Below are 22,504 nucleotides of genomic sequence, written 5' to 3'. Positions count from 1 at the left end.
TGTGATGCCTCCTCTAACACAACCCAGCAGCATGTCCTCTCACCACCCCCCACCCCTTTCTCTCTCTCACTCTCTCACACTCACTCACTCTCTCTCTTTCTCTCTCTCGCTCTCTCTCTCACCATTCTGTTTCTCTCAGCATGGTGCCAAGCCAGTATATCAGGCCCATTGAGTATGCCACAAGGTAAAAAGAAACACCTATTCGTAATGGATTCAACATTTCAAATACAGGTATTAGAGGGGTTGTCTCCTGAGGAATAATGTAGTCCTCAAAATGGAGTTCTCCAGTTGAACTAATTCTGTGAATACAGGGGCTTGAATGGGTGGATTGATAAGGTGAGGAGTGATGCATGCATTTTCACCTTCAAGGCAGTGTAAACTGTATAAATATATAATGAACAAATAAAGTGGGCACCATACTATTTGACAGTCACTCTGGGCAGGGTTTTGATGTGATGTATATGGAATCAAAAGGAAACCAGGTAAATCTGTATCATCCTGTGCCCAATGGTCAGTATTGGCTAATCAAGGCCTATCCATCTTATGCTTCATCCAAACCTCAGCAGTCTCTGCCAAGACCACCTGCATGGAAGACGTCTGTATTAATGATCATAGCAGCTCCATGTGATTATGAGGAGGGTTTCTCATCCGGACATTAGTTCAGCTCTCTGCCTTGTCTGTATATCACAGCGATGTGCATGGTGCCTCACTGAACCGCTGTTGTTTGAAAAGTGACGGACTTGGCAGATGCTGTAGGCAGAGGGTATCTGGCAACCCGTGCTGTAGTTGGCTTCATTCTCTACTCCCTACACGAGTTCCTTTAATTATAGAAATCAATAATGCTCTCTGTTGCATGCCCGCGCTGGAATTTATTTATTCTTTCCCTTAGCCATTTGTATTAATTATCTTACTGTCTCACAAATGGATACAATTAAGTATAGCCATGTAAGTAATCGACTCCATGCCCCCCCCCCCTCCAATCAAAACCAGAACTGTACTCAGAGAGGATATATTTACATGACCATAGTACTCAAGGTGCTCCCATTGGTCTCACAGGCCTTGGCTAACTGATTCTTTCAAGGGGATTCTAAATGAAAATGATCAAGGGAAGATCTAGCTTTCGTCTGTGGAATGTTGAACACGGTTAGCATGAATGTGTGCAGTGCTAACTTAATCATATCTACGGTAGCCTAATGGAAAATCAATGTGCATCTTGATACAACATTTTTCACGGATTCAAGCACCATTCCCTGCATGCATACACAGCCCATGGCCTGTTATGAAGTATTTAGTTCATGTTAAATGCAATACGAGCTTTCTCAACATCATTGTCAATCCAATGAGTACTGAATTAACATGTTAAACATTAATAGTGATCTGTATTCTGTCTGACTAAAGTGGGCTTCGACCATTGCCTTAGCCTAAGTGTGGACGCTCGTCAATGTCTTTTCCTTTGAATAACTGCAACACAATGAGTGACTGGACTCTGTATGTCTTTGGAGAGATGGAAATTCATCCGGATCTAGATATGACAGGCAGGCGGGAGGGTCAGATGGGAAAATGAAAGTGACAGAGGGGATGACACCTGTGAAATGGGGGTCATTGGTCCATCTGATTGGAGCGGTAGCACAGGCTCCATCGCTCCTTCGGTGACAACCACTTAAATCATCTGAGATGGAAATCTGCCACTCTCTCTCGAATCGTGTGTGATTTGGTTACTGTGCTTGCTGGGAATCATCATGTGGGTTTAATTCTCTCTAAATACATTCCACTCAACTGGTGACGTATCGGCTTGCCGGATGACAAACAGGTAACACTTGCACTGTGATTCATTGTATTTCAGCAAAGTGATGTGCATGCTAAACCTAAGCATTGGTTGTTCACATTTTCTTCCATTTTAGAAAAGGGGATATAGAGGACGCTGTCATAACCATAGTTTATTTCCTAATCTATAGTCTAAGACATACCTATAACCATAATGTAAACATAGAGGAACTTGAATGAGGAAAAACATGGGACCAAGTTGAGCAGAGTGACAATACGTTTTGCCACCGTTCCAGAGACCAAAACAGATTCCACATTAATAATTGTGACTTCACGCATGGCTGGTTTTGTTTTGCTACCATGCTTCGCTCCCCACTGTTTACACAAACCTAATTGAATTATGATAAAAGAGTTGAACTGAAGAACTGTGTTTCCTACCCTGAAGGATTCACATTAATACAAGGCACAACTTTCTTCAAAGTCATGATAGAAGTACCATATTATTCACAGCAAACCATTCGCTATGGCTAGGTGCCTGAGTTTTGCCTGATCATGTGATGGCCTGACTAGGCAAAACTCTGGGACCTAGATAAGAAGGTAATTCTGGCTCAGTTGTTAGAGCATGGTGCTTGCAATGCCAGAGTTGTGGGTGCAATTCCCACTGGGGACCAGTATGAGAAAGTATCAAAATGTTTGAGCTCACTACTATTAGTCGCTCTGGATATGAGCGTCTGCTAAGTGTTAAATTGTAATTCCTTTGCTACTATTTCCTTACGCCATTTGCACACACTGTATCTAGACTTTTATTTAATTTTAAAAAATTATATTGTTATTGACTGTTCGTTTGTTTATCCCATGTGTAACTCTGTATTGTTGTTTGTCACCCTGCTTTGCTTTATCTTGGCCAGGTCGCAGTTGTAAATGAGAACTTCTCAACTGGCCTACCTGGTTAAATAAAGGTGAAATAAAAATAAAAGTAACTAATATTATGTATATCAGACACTCTCATGCCCCACTCTGGTACTTCATGATACACTTCCCTAGCCTTCACCAGTCATTGAGGTTGACTGGATAATGAGGGTGAGGTTATGTGTTGTGTGGCTCATTCTCTCCATCCTCAGAGTCTTTGGACTTCTCTCAATTAGATTCTCAATTCCTGCATCCTCTCTCCTCCGTCTTCTCTGGCCTTCTTTTGAAAAAGGTCAAAGGTAATCGAGGACAGGTGGCGAGGCCAGGGAAAGTGGACGAAAATGCACTTGTATGAAATGAGGCTCTTCTACAATTGACCATCATAAAATAATGTTTACAGGTGGAATTCCAAAATAAATGTATAAAGTGATAAAATCAAATGTAGCTAGATGTGCAATACGTTTTATAGATAAAGGATAAGTAGCATATCGTTTTTAAATGTTTGCATGCTTTACTCCTTCGAGAAAACAATAGTTGATTCAAAGGGGGTGCGGCAGATTTCAAAACTTCGGCGAAGGACTCAGGTAGGATACATGTGTGCTTCCTCTGCAAAAGGAGGCTATCGAGGAGAGGAGGGCCATCTTCCATTTGCCTACTAACGAATGTACACACTCCTCAACCCCTCCAACGCTTTCCGGGTCACGGAGGAGAGAGGACGGACTTTTGCCCAAATGAAAAATATCCATAGAGAGAGAGAGAGGGCGAGAGAGGAGTGGGTGGTTAAAAAGGACTCCTTTGTACCCCCTCTACAAGCAGCAGTAGAGCAGTAGAGCAGCAGTAGAACACTAGTAGAGAAGCAGTAGAGAAGCAGCAGTAGAGCACTAGTAGAGAAGCAGTAGAGCAGTAGAGCAGCAGCAGTAGAGCAGCAGAACAGCAGCAGAGCAGCAGCAGAGCAGCAGTAGAACATTAGCAGTAGAGCAGTATCAGTAGAGCACTAGTAGAGCAGCAGTAGAGCAGCAGCAGTAGAGCAGCAGTAGAGCAGCAGTAGAAAAGTAGAGCAGCAGCAGTAGAGCAGCAGTAGAGCAGCAGCAGCAGAGCAGCAGTAGAACATTAGCAGTAGAACATTAGCAGTAGAGCAGCAGAGCAGAAGTAGAGCAGCAGCAGTAGAGCAGTAGAGCAGCAGTAGAGCAGCAGAACAGCAGCAGAGCAGCAGCAGAGCAGCAGTAGAACATTAGCAGTAGAGCAGTATCAGTAGAGCAGTATCAGTAGAGCAGTAGAGCAGCAGCAGTAGAACAGCAGTAGAGCAGCAGCAGTAGAGCAGCAGCAGAGCAGCAGTAGAACATTAGCAGTAGAGTAGCAGAGCAGAAGTAGAGCAGCAGCAGGAGAGCAGTGGAGCAGCAGTAGAGCAGTAGAGCAGCAGCAGTAGAGCAGCAGCAGTAGAGCAGCAGCAGTAGAGCAGTATCAGTAGAACATTAGCAGTAGAGCAGTGTCAATAGACCAGCATCAGTAGAGCAGCAGTAGAGCATTAGCAGTAGAGCAGCAAAGCAGTAGAGCAGTATCAGTAGAGCAGTATCAGTAGAACAGTAGAGCAGTATCAGTAGAGCAGTAGAGCAGTAGAGCAGTAGAGCAGCATCATTAGAGCAGTATCAGTAGAGCAGTGGAGCAGTATCAGTAGAGCAGTATCAGTGGAGCAGTATCAGTAGAGCAGTGGAGCAGTATCAGTAGAGCAGTGGAGCAGTATCAGTAGAGCAGCATCATTAGAGCAGTATCAGTAGAGCAGTGGAGCAGTATCAGTAGAGCAGTATCAGTAGAGCAGTATTAGTAGAGCAGTGGAGCAGTATCAATAGAGCAGTGGAGCAGTATCAGTAGAGCAGTAGAGCAGTATCAGTAGAGCAGTGGAGCAGTATCAGTAGAGCAGTATCAGTAGAGCAGTGGAGCAGTATCAGTAGAGCAGTAGAGCAGTATCAGTAGAGCAGTGGAGCAGTATCAGTAGAGCAATATCCGTAGAGCAGTAGAGCAGTAGAGCAGTGTCAGTAGAGCAGTAGAGCAGTATCAGTAGAGCAGTATCAGTAGATCAGTATCAGTAGAGCAGTGTCAGTAGAGCAGTGGAGCAGTAGAGCAGTATCAGTAGAGCAGTAGAACAGTAAAGCAGTATCAGTAGAGCAGTGGAGCAGTATCATTAGAGCAATATCATTAGAGCAGTAGAGCAGTATCAGTAGAGCAGTATTAGTAGAGCAGTGGAGCAGTATCAATAGAGCAGTGGAGCAGTATCAGTAGAGCAGTAGAGCAGTATCAGTAGAGCAGTGGAGCAGTATCAGTAGAGCAGTATCAGTAGAGCAGTGGAGCAGTATCAGTAGAGCAGTAGAGCAGTATCAGTAGAGCAGTGGAGCAGTATCAGTAGAGCAATATCCGTAGAGCAGTAGAGCAGTAGAGCAGTGTCAGTAGAGCAGTAGAGCAGTATCAGTAGAGCAGTATCAGTAGATCAGTATCAGTAGAGCAGTGTCAGTAGAGCAGTGGAGCAGTAGAGCAGTATCAGTAGAGCAGTGGAGCAGTATCATTAGAGCAATATCATTAGAGCAGTAGAGCAGTATCAGTAGAGCAGTAGAGCAGTAGAGCAGTGTCAGTAGAGCAGTAGAGCAGTATCAGTAGAGCAGTAGAGCAGTAGATCAGTATCAGTAGAGCAGTATCAGTAGAGCAGTTGAGCAGTAGAGCAGTAGAGCAGTAGAGCAGTAGCAGTAGAGCAGTATCAGTAGAGCAGTAGAGCAGTAGAGCAGTATCAGTAGAGCAGTAGAGCAGCATCAGTAGAGCAGTATAAGTAGAGCAGTGGAGCAGAATCAGTAGAGCAGTAGAGCAGTGGAGCATTAGCAGTAGAGCAGTAGAGCAGTAGAGCAGTAAAAGTAAAGCAGTAGAGCAGTGTCAGTAGAGCATTATCAGTAGAGCAATAGAGCAGTAGAGCAGTATCATTAGAGCAGTAGAGCAGTAGAGCAGTATCAGTAGATCATTATCAGTAGAGCAATAGAGCAGTGTCAGTAGAGCAGTAGAGCAGTGTCAGTAGAGCAGTGGAGCAGTAGAGCAGTATCAGTAGAGCAGTGGAGCAGTGTCAGTAGAGCAGTAGAGCAGTAGAGCAGTATCAGTAGAGCAGTATCAGTAGAGCAGTAGAGCAGTATCAGTAGATCAGTAGATCATTATCAGTAGAGCAGTAGAGCAGTGTCCGTAGAGCAGTAGAGCAGTAGAGCAGTGTCAGTAGAGCAGTAGAGCAGTGTTATTAGAGCAGTAGAGCAGTAGAGCAGTGTCAGTAGAGCAGTAGATCAGTATCAGTAGAGCAGTAGAGCAGTGTCAGTAGAGCAGTAGAGCAGTGTCAGTAGAGCAGTAGAGCAGTGTCAGTAGAGCAGTATCAGTAGAGCAGTAGAGCAGTGTCAGTAGAGCAGTAGAGCAGTAGAGCAGTGTCAGTAGAGCAGTAGAGCAGTGTCAGTAGAGCAGTAGAGCAGTAGAGCAGTGTCAGTAGAGCAGTAGAGCAGTAGAGCAGTAGAGCAGTGTCAGTAGAGCAGTAGAGCAGTAGAGCAGTGTCAGTAGAGCAGTGTCAGTAGAGCAGTAGATCAGTATCAGTAGAGCAGTGTCAGTAGAGCAGTAGATCAGTATCAGTAGAGCATTGTCAGTAGATCAGTATCAGTAGAGCAGTAGAGCAGTGTCAGTAGAGCAGTAGAGCAGTGTCAGTAGAGCAGTAGAGCAGTATCAGTAGATCAGTATCAGTAGAGCAGTAGAGCAGTGTCAGTAGAGCAGTGTCAGTAGATCAGTATCAGTAGATCAGTATCAGTAGATCAGTATCAGTAGATCAGTATCAGTAGAGCAGTGTCAGTAGATCAGTAGAGCAGTAGAGCAGTAGATCAGTATCAGTAGAGCAGTGTCAGTAGAGCAGTTGAGCAGTATCAGTAGAGCAGTAGAGCAGTGTCAGTAGAGCAGTAGAGCAGTATCAGTAGATCAGTATCAGTAGAGCAGTAGAGCAGTGTCAGTAGAGCAGTGTCAGTAGATCAGTATCAGTAGATCAGTATCAGTAGATCAGTATCAGTTGAGCAGTATCAGTAGAGCAGTTGAGCAGTAGAGCAGTAGAGCAGTAGAGCAGTAGAGCAGTATCAGGAGAGCAGTAGAGCAGTAGAGCAGTATCAGTAGAGCAGTAGAGCAGTAGAGCAGTATCAGTAGAGCAGTAGAGCAGTAGAGCAGTGTCAGTAGAGCAGTAGATCAGTATCAGTAGAGCAGTAGAGCAGTAGATCAGTGTCAGTAGAGCAGTAGAGCAGTAGATCAGTAGAGCAGTAGAGCAGTGTCAGTAGAGCAGTAGAGCAGTGTCAGTAGAGCAGTAGAGCAGTAGATCAGTATCAGTAGAGCAGTAGAGCAGTAGATCAGTAGAGCAGTGTCAGTAGAGCAGTAGAGCAGTGTCAGTAGAGCAGTAGAGCAGTAGAGCAGTGTCAGTAGAGCAGTAGAGCAGTGTCAGTAGAGCAGTAGAGCAGTAGAGCAGTAGAGCAGTGTCAGTAGAGCAGTAGAGCAGTGTCAGTAGAGCAGTAGAGCAGTAGAGCAGTAGAGCAGTGTCAGTAGAGCAGTAGAGCAGTGTCAGTAGAGCAGTGTCAGTAGAGCAGTTGAGCAGTATCAGTAGAGCAGTTGAGCAGTAGAGCAGTAGAGCAGTAGAGCAGTAGAGCAGTAGATCAGTATCAGTAGAGCAGTAGAGCAGTAGAGCAGTAGATCAGTATCAGTAGAGCAGTAGAGCAGTATCAGTAGAGCAGTTGAGCAGTAGAGCAGTAGAGCAGTAGAGCAGTAGAGCAGTGTCAGTAGAGCAGTAGAGCAGTGTCAGTAGAGCAGTAGAGCAGTAGAGCAGTAGATCAGTAGAGCAGTAGAGCAGTGTCAGTAGAGCAGTAGAGCAGTGTCAGTAGAGCAGTAGAGCAGTAGAGCAGTAGAGCAGTGTCAGTAGAGCAGTAGAGCAGTGTCAGTAGAGCAGTAGAGCAGTAGAGCAGTAGAGCAGTGTCAGTAGAGCAGTAGAGCAGTGTCAGTAGAGCAGTGTCAGTAGAGCAGTAGAACAGTATCAGTAGATCAGTAGAGCAGTAGAGCAGTAGATCAGTATCAGTAGAGCAGTAGAGCAGTAGATCAGTAGAGCAGTAAAGCAGTGTCAGTAGAGCAGTAGAGCAGTGTCAGTAGAGCAGTAGAGCAGTAGATCAGTATCAGTAGAGCAGTAGAGCAGTAGATCAGTAGAGCAGTAGAGCAGTGTCATTAGAGCAGTAGAGCAGTGTCAGTAGAGCAGTAGAGCAGTAGAGCAGTAGAGCAGTAGAGCAGTGTCAGTAGAGCAGTAGAGCAGTGTCAGTAGAGCAGTAGAGCAGTGTCAGTAGAGCAGTAGAGCAGTAGAGCAGTAGAGCAGTGTCAGTAGAGCAGCAGCAGTATAATTTTTTTTAAGAGGAGAGAAGCTGAAGACTGTTTGCATTCCATTTGAACTCCACTCCAGGAGGCTATGATAGCCTTCAATTAAATTCATTTCAAGGATTCACAATGCAGTGTGCAGAAGCCTTCCGCTTCCTCTTAATTGGAAAAAAATGGTATGGGACTCTGATGTTCTGAGAGCTTAAACATACGCTTGGCAGAACGGAGAAAAAGTCACAATTGACCAGCAAATGAGTCTTAAACTTTGTTTTGCTGCGAGAGAGATGGGAGTGGAGAAAGGGATAATCCAACAGATCAGTGTCAGCTAATAAACTAGAATGTCAGCAGGGTGCCACATGGAGGCCATTTGTTGTACTTCTTTGCTTTCTGCTCTCATCATAACTAGGGCGTCTTGATCTTGACCATGTGACCTGACCAGAGCAAACTCTGGGCTGTAGTTATAGACTCTGAAGCATCTAACCTACTTCCCCACCACAATAATCAAGTCTTTTAAAACAAACTCTTTACTCCTCACGTTAAAATGGATACAGCACCGAAGCAATAACAAAACACTGGGTGTCAAATCAATAACCATATACAACTGTAAAATAGTGCTGAGCGTTCAAAAACATCCAAGTTATAATCCTATACTAACTCTGCCTCTCACTAGGTAAATCTGTAGCAGGAGAAAGTCGTAGGCTCTCCGGAGAGCTTACTAACATATAAAGCATCAAAGAGGAATGAGACATATCATCTATTAATGTGAGGCTGTCTGGCTGTCTGTGATGCTGGCTGGCTGTGATGCTGGCTGGCTGTGATGCTGGCTTTCTGGCTGGCTGCAAGACTGGCTGGCTGTGAGGCTGGCATTGAGGCTGTCTGGCTGGCTACGAGGCTGGCTGTGAGGCTGTCTGGCTGGCTGTGAGGCTGGCTGTGAGGCTGGCTGGCTGCGAGGCTGGCTGTGAGGCTGTCTGGCTGTCTACGAGGCTGGCTGTGAGGCTGGCTGTCTGGCTGCCACAGTATAAGCCTCTGCATGGGGGAGTATGAGGCAGGAGAGCTTCTCTATCTCCACGACGACTGTTGACACTTCCTTTTTCCGTCAGCGGACTAAGAGCCATGGCAACAGGAGGCGTGATAATGGATTGACAGACAGACAGGCTGTGCACTCTGTGGACTAGACCCAATACAAACCCCACACTTTCTGTTCACGGGCTGCCAGTCTTGTTCCCAGCCATATATCTTTGATGTGAGGCTACAGATAAACAGATAGGCTATATCGTTATTTTTTTAAATGTATGCTTTCAGTATGTAAGGTATGTACACTTAATACTATAAAAGTAACGATGCACCAGTCCAGTTATTGGGCAAATGGTCTTCTAAGAAGTACTGACTTACTGTATGAGTTATTTTACTCTATAAGACTACAATTAGAATAATAGTAATACATTGATTTAATCTGGTTTGAATTCTTTGAGAATCAATTGGAGTTCTTTACAAGAGTAACAAGGAAAACACAATTGATTTATACAAGCAACATTCAATATCACTCATCCAAATATTTGCAAACAAAATGAGAATGATCATGAAATACAACATACAATGAAATATAGGAAGTGAAGACCTGGGGCCTCATTTATACATTTTTGCACAAACTATGCGCCAAAACATCTGTGTGCCAGTTTTCACACAAAAGTTGGAATTGATTAAAACTGAACTTGATGTGAGAATGTGCTTATCCTCCTACAAACTTTAGACCATGAATACGCACTGTTTCTACTGGTTGAAGTATTGTATTGCTAGAAGACAGAAGTAGCCTAGTAGTAACGTAACCTTGTGTAAATAGGGATTATATGATGACACCCTTATTGATGACAAAAAAACAGGTAGCGAAATATATTAACAAGATGCAATCATTTACTGTTAGTGAAAAGAGAAAAAATCTATTTATTTTTATCTTTGCATTCTAAAATTATTTGAACTAGGCTTCTATTTCCCATTATTTGTTTCATTTCAAATGATCATCAGAATAAATTCATCACCTTTTCTGACTGTGATGGTTTCATATTTGTGAAATAGCCTATAGGCCTACAACAAGTTAGGATAGGCTATAAGAATAGGCTACCATTCGTCCCATCTCTTATTTACAGTGCCTTCGGAAAGAATTCAGACCCCTTGACTTTATACACATTTTGTTATGTTACAGCTTTATTCTAAAATTGATTAAATTGTTTTTTCCTCCTCATCAATCTACACACAATACCCCATAATGACAAAGCAAAAACAGGTTTTTAGAATTTTTGGCAAATGTATAAAATAAAATAAATACATTTACATGAGTATTCAGACTGGCAGCTCTGTCAAGTTGGATGGGGAGTGTTGCTGCACATCTATTTTCAGGTCTCTCCAGATATCCGGGCTCTGGCTGGGCCACTCAACGTCATTCAGTGATGTGTCCCGAAGTCACTCCTGCGTTGTCTTGGCTGTGTGCTTAGAGTCGTTGTCATGTTGGAAAGTGAACCTTCACCCTAGTCTGAGGACCTGAGCAATCTGGAGCGGGTTTTCATCAAGGATCTCTCTGTACTTTGCTCTGTTCAGCTTTGCCTCGTTCCTGACTAAGGTAAGAGTAGGCAACAACCTGTCTGCCACGCTGATCCTCAACACCGGGGCCCCTCAGGGGTGTGTACTTAGTCCCCTCCTGTATTCCCTGTTCACCCACGACTGCATGGCCAAACACGACTCCAACACCATTATTAAGTTTGCTGATGACACAACCTTCTTGTACACTGCTGCTACTCGCTGTTTGTTTGTTACCTATGCATAGTCACTTCGTCCCCACCTACATGTACAGATTACCTAGCCTGTTCCCCTGCACACTGACTCGGTACCGGTGCCTCGTTATTCTTATTCTTATTGTATTACTTTTGATTATTACTTATTGAACTGCACTGTTGGTTGATGGCTTGTAAGTAAGCATTTCACGGTAAAGTCTACACTTGTTGTATTCTGTGCATGTGGCAAATAATGTTTGAGTTGATTTGATTTGACTAGTCTCCCAGTCCCTGCCGCTGAAAAACATCCCCACAGCATGATGCTGCCACCACCATGCTTCACCGTAGGGATGGTGCCAGGTTTCCTCCAGACGTGGCGCTTGGCATTCAGGCCATAGAGTTTATTCTTGGTTTCATCAGACCAGAGAATCTTGTTTCTCATGGTCTGAGAGTCTTTAACTCTAAGCGGGCTGTCATGTACCTTTTACTGAGGAGTGGCTTCCGTCTGGCCACTCTACCATAAAGGCCTGATTGATGGTGTGCTGCAGAGATGATTGTCCTTCTGGAAGGTTCTCCCATCTCAACAGAGAAACTCTAGAGCTCTGTCAGAGTGACCATCGGGTTCTTGGTCACCTCCCTGACCAAAGCCCTTCTCCCCTGATTGCTCAGTTTGGTCAGGTGGCCAGCTCTAGGAAGAGTCTCGGTGGTTCCAAACTTCTTCCATTTAAGAATGATGGGGAGGCCACTGTGTCTTGGGGACCTTCAATATTGCAGAAATGTTTTGGTACCCTTCCCCAGATCTGTGCCTCGACAGAGTCCTGTCTCTGAGCTCTACAGACAATTTCTTCAACCTCATGGCTTGGTTTTTGATCTGACATGCAGTGTCAACTGTGGGACCTTATATAGACAGGTGTGTGCCTTTCCAAATCATGTCAAATCAATTGAATTTATCACAGGTGGATTCTGATCAAGTTGTAGAAACATCTCAAGGTCGTCAATGGAAACTGGATGCATCTGTGCTCAATTTTGAGTCTCATAGCAAATGGTCTGAATATTTATGTAAATAAGGTATTTCTGTTTTTTATTTTCCCAAAAATTTTAAAAACTGTTTTTGCATTGTCATTATGGGCTATTGTGTGTAGATTGATGAGCATTTATTTTTATTTAATCAATTTTAGAATAAGGCTGTAACGTAACAAATTGTGGAAAAAGTCAAGGGGTCTGAATACTTTCAGAATGCGCTGTATGTAGTGGTGTAGTAATGTTATATGATGTACTGTTTATCTTTTGTTTTATGTGTAATGTAAGTGCCTTAATGTGTTTGGACCATAGAAAATGTAGCTGCTGCCTTGGTAGAAGCTAATGGAAATCTTAATAAATACAAATACAAAAACTAAGTCTGAATACTGTAATGTCACATTTCTGATGTAGACAATGTTTCATTTATAAACATAATACATATATCATAACCATTGAAGGATAAATTCCTCACCTTTTCTGGCCACGATGAGTTAATATCCCCAAAATAGCCATACAACAAATTACCACGAGCATAATAATAATAATAATAATGTATTCATTTCATGTTTTTGCATCCGAAAGGGAGCCAGTTTATAAGATACAGTAGATTTTAATAGGTGAACAGACATTTGATATTTTGCATGTGTAGGCTACCACTGTAAGTAGGCCTACTGTAGTTTCCTTTTTGTTCAGAGTAGAGTAGGTTCGGGAAAAAGTAAATGCAAAACATTATTGAATTCAAACAATCTGTGTACAGGTCCACAACAATGGGCAATTGTTTTTATCTTTCAGACACAGTCAGATACAGGAAATGTCACTGCAAAAGAAAACATTCTGCCCACATCTCTAAAGACAGTGATCAAGTTCACCATGCGTTGCTATTTCCTTAGATACTGTCTTGGTCTAATTCCAATACGTCCAAAGTATTCAGCAAATAAGGGCATTATTGTCATCATAAAAGGCAAAGTTATAATGCTCGTTCACATGCGGACAGTTTCACGATGGGTCTGATATATACGTGTATGTATGCCGTGCGCAACGTTTATAAATCTAAATATTTTTGTGCCTGCGTAGTCTTTTCGCAAATGACGGACGCAGATATATATTGTTAAATTTACACAACAGATATAAATGAGGCCCTTGGAGATCCTGAACATGAAATGATATTATACTCAGTCTGTGATTTAAGTCTGTTATGGCTTCTAGAATGTTCAGGCCGCATGGAGGAGAACAAAGGAATAAGATGGCTGTGTCCTTTCAAATCAAATCACATTTTATTGGTCACATACACGTTAGCAGATGTTATAGCGAGTGTAGCGAAATGCTTGTGCTTCTAGTTCCGACAGTGCAGTAATATCTAACAATTCCCCAACAACTACCTAATACACAGAAATCTAAGTAAAGGAATGGAATAAGAATATATACAGCTGAAGTCGGAAGTTTACATACACATTAGCCAAATACATTTAAACTCAGTTTTTCACAATTCCTGACATTTAATCCTAGTAAAAATTCCCTGTCTTAGGTCAGTTAGGATCACCACTTTATTTTAAGAACGTGAAATGTCAGAATAATAGTAGAGAGAATGATTTATTTCAGCTTTAATTTCTTTCATCACATTCCCAGTGGGTCAGAAGTTTACATACCCTCAATTAGTATTTTGCAGCATTGCCTTTAAATTGTTTAACTTGGGTCAAACGTTTCGGATAGCCTTCCACAAGCATCCTACAATAAATTGGGTGAATTTTGGCCCATTCCTCCTGACAGAGCTGGTGTAATTGTGTCAGGTTTGTAGGCCTCCTTGCTCACACACACTTTTTCAATTCTGCCCACAAACTTTCTATAGGATGAGGTCAAGGCCTTGTGATGGCCACTCCAATACCTTGACTTTGTTGTCCTTGAATATTGCCTGTGTGTAGCTGGTGTAGAGGAGTCAGGCGCAGGACAGCAGATATGAGTAATAAACGTAATTTACTCAAATAATCACAAATACAACGCAATAATCGAGGCCACAATAACGGACCGTATTACAAACAAACAATCACTCACAAACAAACATGGGGGAACAGAGGGTTAAATAATGAACAAGTAATTGGGGGAATGAAACCAGGTGTGTAAGACAAAGACAAAACAAATGGAAAATGAAAAGTGGATCGGCGATGGCTAGAAGGCCGGTGAAGTCGACCGCCGAACGCCGCCCGAACAAGGAGAGGGACCGACTTCGGCGGATGTCGTAACAGTACCCCCCCTTGACGCGCGGCTCCAGCAGCGTGCCGACACCGACCTCGGGGACGATCCGGAGGATGAGGCGCAGAGCGATCCGGATGGAGACGGTGGAACCCCGCAGCAACGAAGGGTCCAAGATGTCCTCCACCGGCAACCAGCATCTCTCCTCCAGACCGTACCCCTAAGACTCCACGAGGTACTGAAGGTCCCCTCGCCCGACACATCGAGTCCAGGATGGCTCGAACAGCATAAGCCGGTGCCCCCTCGGTGTCCAGAGGAGGCGGAGGAACATCCCGCACGTCAGCCTCCAGGAGTGGACCAGCCACCACCGGCCTGAGGAGAGACACATGGAACGAGGGATTAATACGGTAATCTCGGGGAAGCTGTAACCTGTAGCATACCTCGTTCAGTCTCCTCAGGACTTTGAATGGCCCCACAAACCGCGGGCCCAGCTTCCGGCAGAGCAGGCAGGTTTCGGGTCGAGAGCCAGACCTGGTCCCCTGGTGCGAACACCGGGGCCTCTCTGCGGTGGCTGTCGGCGCTCGCCTTCTGCTGCCTCACGGCCCATTGCAGGTGCACATGAGCGGCGTCTAAGGTCTCCTCCAAGCTCTTAAACCATTCGTCCAACGCAGGAGCCTCGATCTGGCTCTGATGCCAAGGTGCCAGAACCGGCTGATACCCCAGTCAAACTGGAAGGGGGAGAGGTTAGTGGAGGAGTGGCGGAGTGAGTTTTAGGCCATCTCTGCCCTGGGGATGAACGCCGCCCACTCCCCCGGCCAGTCCTGGCAATATGACCGCAGAAACCTACCCACATCCTGGTTTACTCTCTCCACCTGCCCGTTACTCTCGGGGTGAAAACCTGAGGTGAGGCTGACCGAGACCCCCAGACGTTCCATGAATGCCCTCCATACCCGGGACGTGAACTGGGGACCCCGATCAGAGACTATGTCCTCAGGCACCCCGTAGTGCCGGAAAACGTGAGTGAACAGGGCCTCCGCAGTCTGTAGGGCCGAAGGGAGACCGGGCAAAGGGAGGAGATGGCAGGACTTAGAAAACCGATCCACAACGACCAGGATCATGGAGTTGCCCTGTGAGGGAGGAAGATCCGTCAGCCGTCCCATCATACTACCTCGGGAGCGCGAGCTGAATCCCGCTGGGACTGGGTGAAGGAGGGGTGGACAGTGGGGTCTGCTGTAGTGGGGCTGGTGGAGGCGCTGGAAGACCTCCTCCTCTCTCCCAACGATCCATCGTCTGCAGCACGTGATCCATGGCGGTGCCCAGACGTTGCAACATGGTCGCGTGCTGCTGGACGCGCTCCTCTACCGCCACAGGGAGGGCGTCTGCTCCTGCTGACACCATTCGGTGGTGAGTGATTCTGTAATATTGCCTGTGTGTAGCTGGTGTAGATGGGTCAGGCGCAGGACAGCAGATATGAGTAATAAATGTAATTTACTCAAATAATCACAAATACAACTCAATAATCGAGCCCACAATAACGGATCGTATTACAAACAAACAATAACTCACAATCAAACATGGGGGAACAGAGGGTTAAATAATGAACAAGTAATTGGGGGAATGAAACCAGGTGTGTAAGGCAAGGACAAAACAAATGGAAAATGAAAAGTGGATTGGCGATGGCTAGAAGGCCGGTGACGTCGACCGCTGAACGCCGCCCGAACAAGGAGAGGGACCGACTTTGGCGGAAGTCGTGACAGTCCTTAAGCCATTTTGCCACAACTTTGGAAGTATGCTTGGGGTCATTGTCCATTTGGAAGACCCATTTGCGACCAAACTTCCTGACTGATGTCTTGAATTGTTGCTTGAATATATCCACATAATTTTCCTTCCTCATGATGCCAACTATTTTGTGAAGTGCACCAGTCCCTCCTGCAGCAAAGTACCCCGACAACATGATGCTGCCACCCCTGTGCTTCACGGTTGGGATGGTGTTCTCGGCTTGCAAGCCTCCCCGTTTTCCTCTAAACATAACGATGGTCGTTATGGCCAAACAGTTCTATTTTTGTTTCATCAGACCAGAGGACATTTCTCCAAAAAGTACCATCTTTGTCCCCATGTGCAGTTGCAAACCGTAGTCTGGCTTTTTTATGGTGGTTTTGGAGCAGTGGCTTCTTCCTTGCTGAGCAGTGGCTTCTTCCTTGCTGAGCGGCCTTTCAGGTTATGTCGATATAAGACAAATTTTACTGTGGATATAGATACTTTTGTACCTGTTTCCTCCAGCATTTTCACAAGATCCTTTGCTGTTGTTCTGGGATTGATTCGCACAATTCGCACCAAAGAACGTTCATCTCTTGGAGACAGAACACGTCTCTTTCCTGAGCGGTATGACGGCTGCGTGGTCCATTGGTGTTTATACTTGCGTACTATTGTTTGTACAGATAAATGTGGTACCTTCAGGCATTTGGAAATTGCTCCCAAAGATGAACCAGATTTGTGGAGGTCTACAATTCTGTTTCTGAGGTTTTTGGCTGATTTCTTTTGATTTTCCCATGATGTCAAGCAAAGAGGCACTGAGTTTGAAGGTAGGCCTTGAAATACATCCACAGGTACACCTCCAACTGACTCAAATGATGTCAATTAGCCTATCAGAAGCTTCTAAAGCCATGACATCATTTTCTGGAATTTTCCAAGCTGTTTAAATCAAATCAAATCAAATGTATTTATATAGCCCTTCTTACATCAGCTGATATCTCAAAGTGCTGTACAGAAACCCAGCCTAAAACCCCAAACAGCAAGCAATACAGGTGTAGAAGCACGGTGGCTAGGAAAAACTCCCTAGAAATGCCAAAACCTAGGAAGAAACCTAGAGAGGAACCAGGTTATGAGGGGTGGCCAGTCCTCTTCTGGCTGTGCCGGGTGGAGATTATAACAGCACATGGCCAAGATGTTCAAATGCTCATAAATGACCAGCATGGTCAAATAATAATAATCATAGTAGTTGTCGAGGGTGCAACAATTCAGTAACACAAGAGTAAGTGTCAGTTGGCTTTTTCATAGCCAATCTTTGAGAGTATCTCTACCGCTCCTGCTGTCTCTAGAGAGTTGAAAACAGCAGGTCTGGGACAGGTAGCACGTCCGGTGAACAGGTCAGGGTTCCATAGCTGCAGGCAAAACAGCAAGGAGTCATCAAGGAGCAAGGAGACAGCAAGGAGTCATCAAGCCAGGTAGTTCTGAGGCATGGTCCTAGGGCTCAGGTCCTCCGGGAGAGAGAAAGAGAAAAAGAGAGAATTAGAGAGAGCATATTTAAATTCACACAGGACACCGGAAAAGACAAGAGAAATACTCCAGATGTGACAGACTGACCCTAGCCCCCCGACACATAAACTACTACAGCATAAATACTGGAGGCTGAGACAGGAGGGGTCAGGAGACACTGTGGCCCCATCCGATGAAACCCCCGGACAGGGCCAAACAGGTAGGATATAACCCCACCCACTTTGCCAAAGCACAGCCCCCACACCACTGGAGGGATAACTCCAACCACCAACATACCATCACAAGGCCGAGTATAGCCCACAAAGATCTCCGCCACGGCACAACCCAAGGGGGGGCGCCAACCCAGACAGGAAGACCACGTCAGTGACTCAACCCACTCAAGTGACGCACCCCTCCCAGGGACGGCATGGAAGAACACCAGTAAGCCAGTGATTCAGCCCCTGTAATAGGGGTAGAGGCAGAGAATCCCAGTGGAAAGAGGGGAAACCGGCTAGGCAGAGACAGCAAGGGCGGTTCGTTGCTCCAGCCTTTCCGTTCACCTTCACACCCCTGGGCCAGACTACACTTAATCATAGGACCTACTGAAGAGATATGTCTTCAGTAAAGACTTAAAGGTTGAGACTGAGTCTGCGTCTCTCACATGGGTATGCAGACTATTCCATAAAAATGGAGCTCTATAGGAGAAAGCCCTGCCTCCAGTTGTTTGCTTAGAAATTCTAGGAACAATTAGGAGGCCCACGTCTTGTGACAATAGCGTACGTGTAGGTATGTACGGCAGGACCAAATCGGAAAGATAGGTAGGAGGAAGCCCATGTAATGCTTTGTAGGTTAGCAGTAAAACCTTGAAATCAGCCCTTGCCTTAACAGGAAGCCAGTGTAGGGAGGCTAGCACTGGAGTAATATGATCAAATGTTTTGGTTCTAGTCAGGATTCTAGCAGCCGTATTTAGCACTAACTGAAGTTTATTTAGTGCTTTTTCCGGGTAGCCAGAAAGTAGAGCATTGCAGTAGTTCAACCTAGAAGTAACAAAGGCATGGATGAATTTTTCTGTGTCATTTTTGGACAGAAAGTTTTTGATTTTTGCAATGTTACGTAGATGGAAAAAAGCTGTCCTTGAAACAGTCTTGATATGTTCTTCAAAAGAGAGATCAGGGTCCAGAGTAACGCCGAGGTCCTTCACAGTTTTATTTGAGACGACTGTACAACCATCCAGATTAATTGTCAGATTCAACAGAAGATCTCTTTGTTTCTTGGGACCTAGAACAAGCATCTCTGTTTTGTCTGAGTTTAAAAGTAGAACGTTTGCAGCCATCCACTTCCTTATGTCTGAGACACAGGCTTCTAGCGAGGGCAATTTTGGGGCTTCACCATGTTTCATTGAAATGTACAGCTGTGTGTCATCCGCATAGCAGTGAAATTTAACATTATGTTTTCGAATGACATCCCCAAGTGGTAAAATATATAGTGAAAACAATAGTGGTCCTAAAACGGAACCTTGAGGAACACCGAAATGTACAGTTTAAGGCACAGTCAACTTAGTGTATGTAAACTTCTGACCCACTGGAATTGTGATACAGTGAATTATAAGTGAAATAATCTGTATGTAAACAATGGTTGTAAAAATGACTTATGTCATGCACAAAGTAGTTGTCCTAACCAACTTGCCACATCTATAGTTTGTTAACAATAAATTTGTGGAGTGGTTGAAAAACTAATTTTAATGACTCCAACCTAAGTGTATGTAAACTTCCGACTTCAACTGTACATAGAAATATATAGATGAGCAATGGCAGAGCGGCATAGGCATTATGCAATAGATGCTATAAAATACAGTATATACATATGAGATGAGTAATGCAAGATATGTAAACATTAGTAAAGTGGCATTATTAAAGTGACTAGTGATCAATTTATTAAAGTGGCCAATGATTTCAAGTCCGTGTGTAGGCAGCAGCCTCTCTGAGTTAGTGATTGCTGTTTAACAGTCAGATGGCCTTGAGATAGAAGCTGTTTTTCAGTCTCTCGGTCCCAGCTTTGATGCACCTGTACTGACCTCGCCTCTGGATGGTAGCAGGGTGAACAGGCTGTGGCTCGGGTGGTTGTTGTCCCTGATGATCTTTTTGGCCTTCCTGTGACATCGGATGCTGTAGGTTTCCTGGAGGGCAGGTAGTTTTCCCTTGGTGATGTGTTGTGCAGACCGCACCATCCTCTGGAGAGCCTAGCGGTTGTGGGCGGTGCAGTTGCCGTACTAGGCGGTGATACAGCCCGACAGGATGCTCTCAATTGTGCATCTGTAAAAGTTTGTGAGGGTTTTAGGTGACATGCCAAATTTCTTCAGCCTGCTGGGGTGGAAGAGGCGAGTTGGGTGGTTCCTGTGGCGGATGAATCAGAATTAGTTGGGTAACATAGATAATTAAGATGTTTTATTTGCATAATATGCTTATGTGAGATACTTGTCATTAGAATGTATCCCTTTGGATAATGAATGTTGACAGTTGCACTTTTCCCTTAGCTGGGCCTGTCACTTGGGCCCAGAGAGGGGAGAGGTCAGACTTGTCTTTCACATGTCCCTGGTGCTATGCAGAATATCAGAAAGGGGAGAGGACAGAATGGAACATTGTCTACATATGTGTGTGTGTTTTACTGAGGATGGGCCTCTATGAGATAGCACTGACAGAGGAGATTTACGATGTATTTGGGTAATAAAGCCTAAAGAGCATTCCAGAGGACATGAGCTAATGGTTCTGTTCTATACCGTACCAGGGTGAGACGGTTCCAGTTTGGAGTAGGAGGACCAGACACTGGTCTATACAATGAAACTTGTTGACACAGCAGTTGCTGTCTGCTATGTTTTATAGATATCTTTCATACCAAACTTAACCTTGTGACCCATTCTATGTATCTGTGGTTCGTCATGTATGTTGAGAGGGGTGTATCTTGGCTATAAAAGATCTTTGTACTTTTGTGTTGTCACTTTCAATGGTTCATTAGAGATAGCGCATCATTGAAAGTCAAGTGCTTTTGCAAAGCTCTTATTATTAAAGATGTAGTTTAAGTATAACTCTGACTGGTGTGTGAAGTTTGTAAATCTCCTCATTTGGTAATGCAGAAATTAGCCACCACATTCCTCCTTCAGGTTGCTCCATTTGGTATTTTGATATTTTATTAGGATCCCCATTAGCTGTTGCAAAATCAGCAGCTACTCTTCCTGGGGTCCACACAAAACATGAAACATAATACAGAATGACATAATACAGAACATCATTAGACTAGAAGATCTCAAAGACAGAACTACACACATTTTTTAAAAGGCACACGTAGCCTACATATCTATGCATACACACAAACTATCTTGGTCAAATAAGGGAGAGGCGTTGTACCGCGAGGTGTTGCTTTATCTGTTTTTTTAAATCAGGTTTGCTGTTTATTTGAGCAATATGAGATGGAAGGAAGTTCCATGAAATAAGGGCTCTATATAATACTGTACGTTTTCTTGAATTTGTTCTGGATTTTTGGGACTATGAAAAGACCCCTTGTGGCATGTCTGGTGGGATAAGTGTGTGTGAATACAATTAACCTCTCTAGGGTCGGCGGGACGAAATCGTCCCACCTACATAACAGCCAGTGGAATCCTGTGGCGCGTTATTCAAATACCTTAGAAATGCTATTACTTCAATTTCTCAAACATATGACTATTTTACACCATTTTAAAGACAAGACTCTCGTTAATCTAACCACACTGTCCGATTTCAAAAAGGCTTTACAACGAAAGCAAAACATTAGATTATGTCGGCAGAGTACCCAGCCAGAAATAATCAGACACCCATTTTTCAAGCTAGCATATAATGTCACAAAAACCCAGAAGACAGCTAAATGCAGCACTAACCTTTGATGATCTTCATCAGATGACACACCTAAGACATTATGTTATACAATACATGCATGTTTTGTTCAATCAAGTTCATATTTATATCAAAAACCAGCTTTTTACATTAGCATGTGACGTTCAGAACTAGCATACCCCCCGCAAACTTCCGGGGAATTTACTAACAATTTACTAAATTACTCACGATAAACGTTCACAAAAAGCATAACAATTATTTTAAGAATTATAGATACAGAACTCCTCTATGCACTCGATATGTCCGATTTTAAAATAGCTTTTCGGTGAAAGCACATTATGCAATATTCTAAGTAGATAGCCCGGCATCACAGGGCTAGCTATTTAGACACCCAGCAAGTTTAGCACTCACCAAAGTCAGATTTACTATAAGAAAAATGTTATTACCTTTGGTGTTCTTCATCAGAATGCACTCCCAGGACTTCTACTTCAATAACAAATGTTGGTTTGGTCCCAAATAATCCATAGTTATATCCAAACAGCGGCGTTTTGTTCGTGCGTTAAAGACACTATCCGAAAGGGTAAAGAAGGGTGACGAGCACGACACATTTCATGAATTATTTTTCTTCTAAATATTCCATTACCGTACTTCGAAGCATGTCAACCGCTGTTTAAAATCAATTTTTATGCCATTTTTCTCGTAAAAAAGCGATAATATTCCGACCGGGAATCTGCGTTTAGGTAAAAAGACGAAAGAAAATAAAGCATGCGGTCGACTCGTGCACGCGCCTAAGCCCATTGTCCACTGATCGGCCACTTGCCAAAAGCGCAAATGTGTTTCAGCCTGGGGCTGGAATGACATCATTCAGCTTTTTCCCGCCTTCTGAGAGCCTATGGGAGCCGTAGGAAGTGTCACGTTACAGCAAAGATCCTCAGTCTTCAATAAACAGAGGCAAGAAGCTCAAGGAATTGTCAGACAGGCCACTTCCTGTAAGGAATCTTCTCAGGTTTTTGCCTGCCATATGAGTTCTGTTATACTCACAGACACCATTCAAACAGTTTTAGAAACTTTAGGGTGTTTTGTATCCAATTATATGCATATTCTAGTTTCTGGGCAGTAGTAATAACCAGATTAAATCGGGTACGTTTTTTATCCGGCCGTGTAAATACTGCCCCCTACCCCCAACAGGTTAAGAGCAAAATGTGCCGCTCTGTTCTGGGCCAGCTGCAGCTTAACTAGGTCTTTCCTTGCAGCACTGGACCACACAACTGGACAATAATCAAGATGAGACAAAACTAGAGCCTGCAGAACTTGCTTTTTGGAGTGTGGTGTCAAAAAAGCAGA

This window comes from Salmo trutta, chromosome 19 (assembly GCF_901001165.1).
Source record: "Salmo trutta chromosome 19, fSalTru1.1, whole genome shotgun sequence".
Lineage (NCBI taxonomy): Eukaryota > Metazoa > Chordata > Actinopteri > Salmoniformes > Salmonidae > Salmo > Salmo trutta.
The sequence above is the reverse complement of the archived record's forward strand: the minus strand, read 5'-3'. Positions refer to the sequence as shown.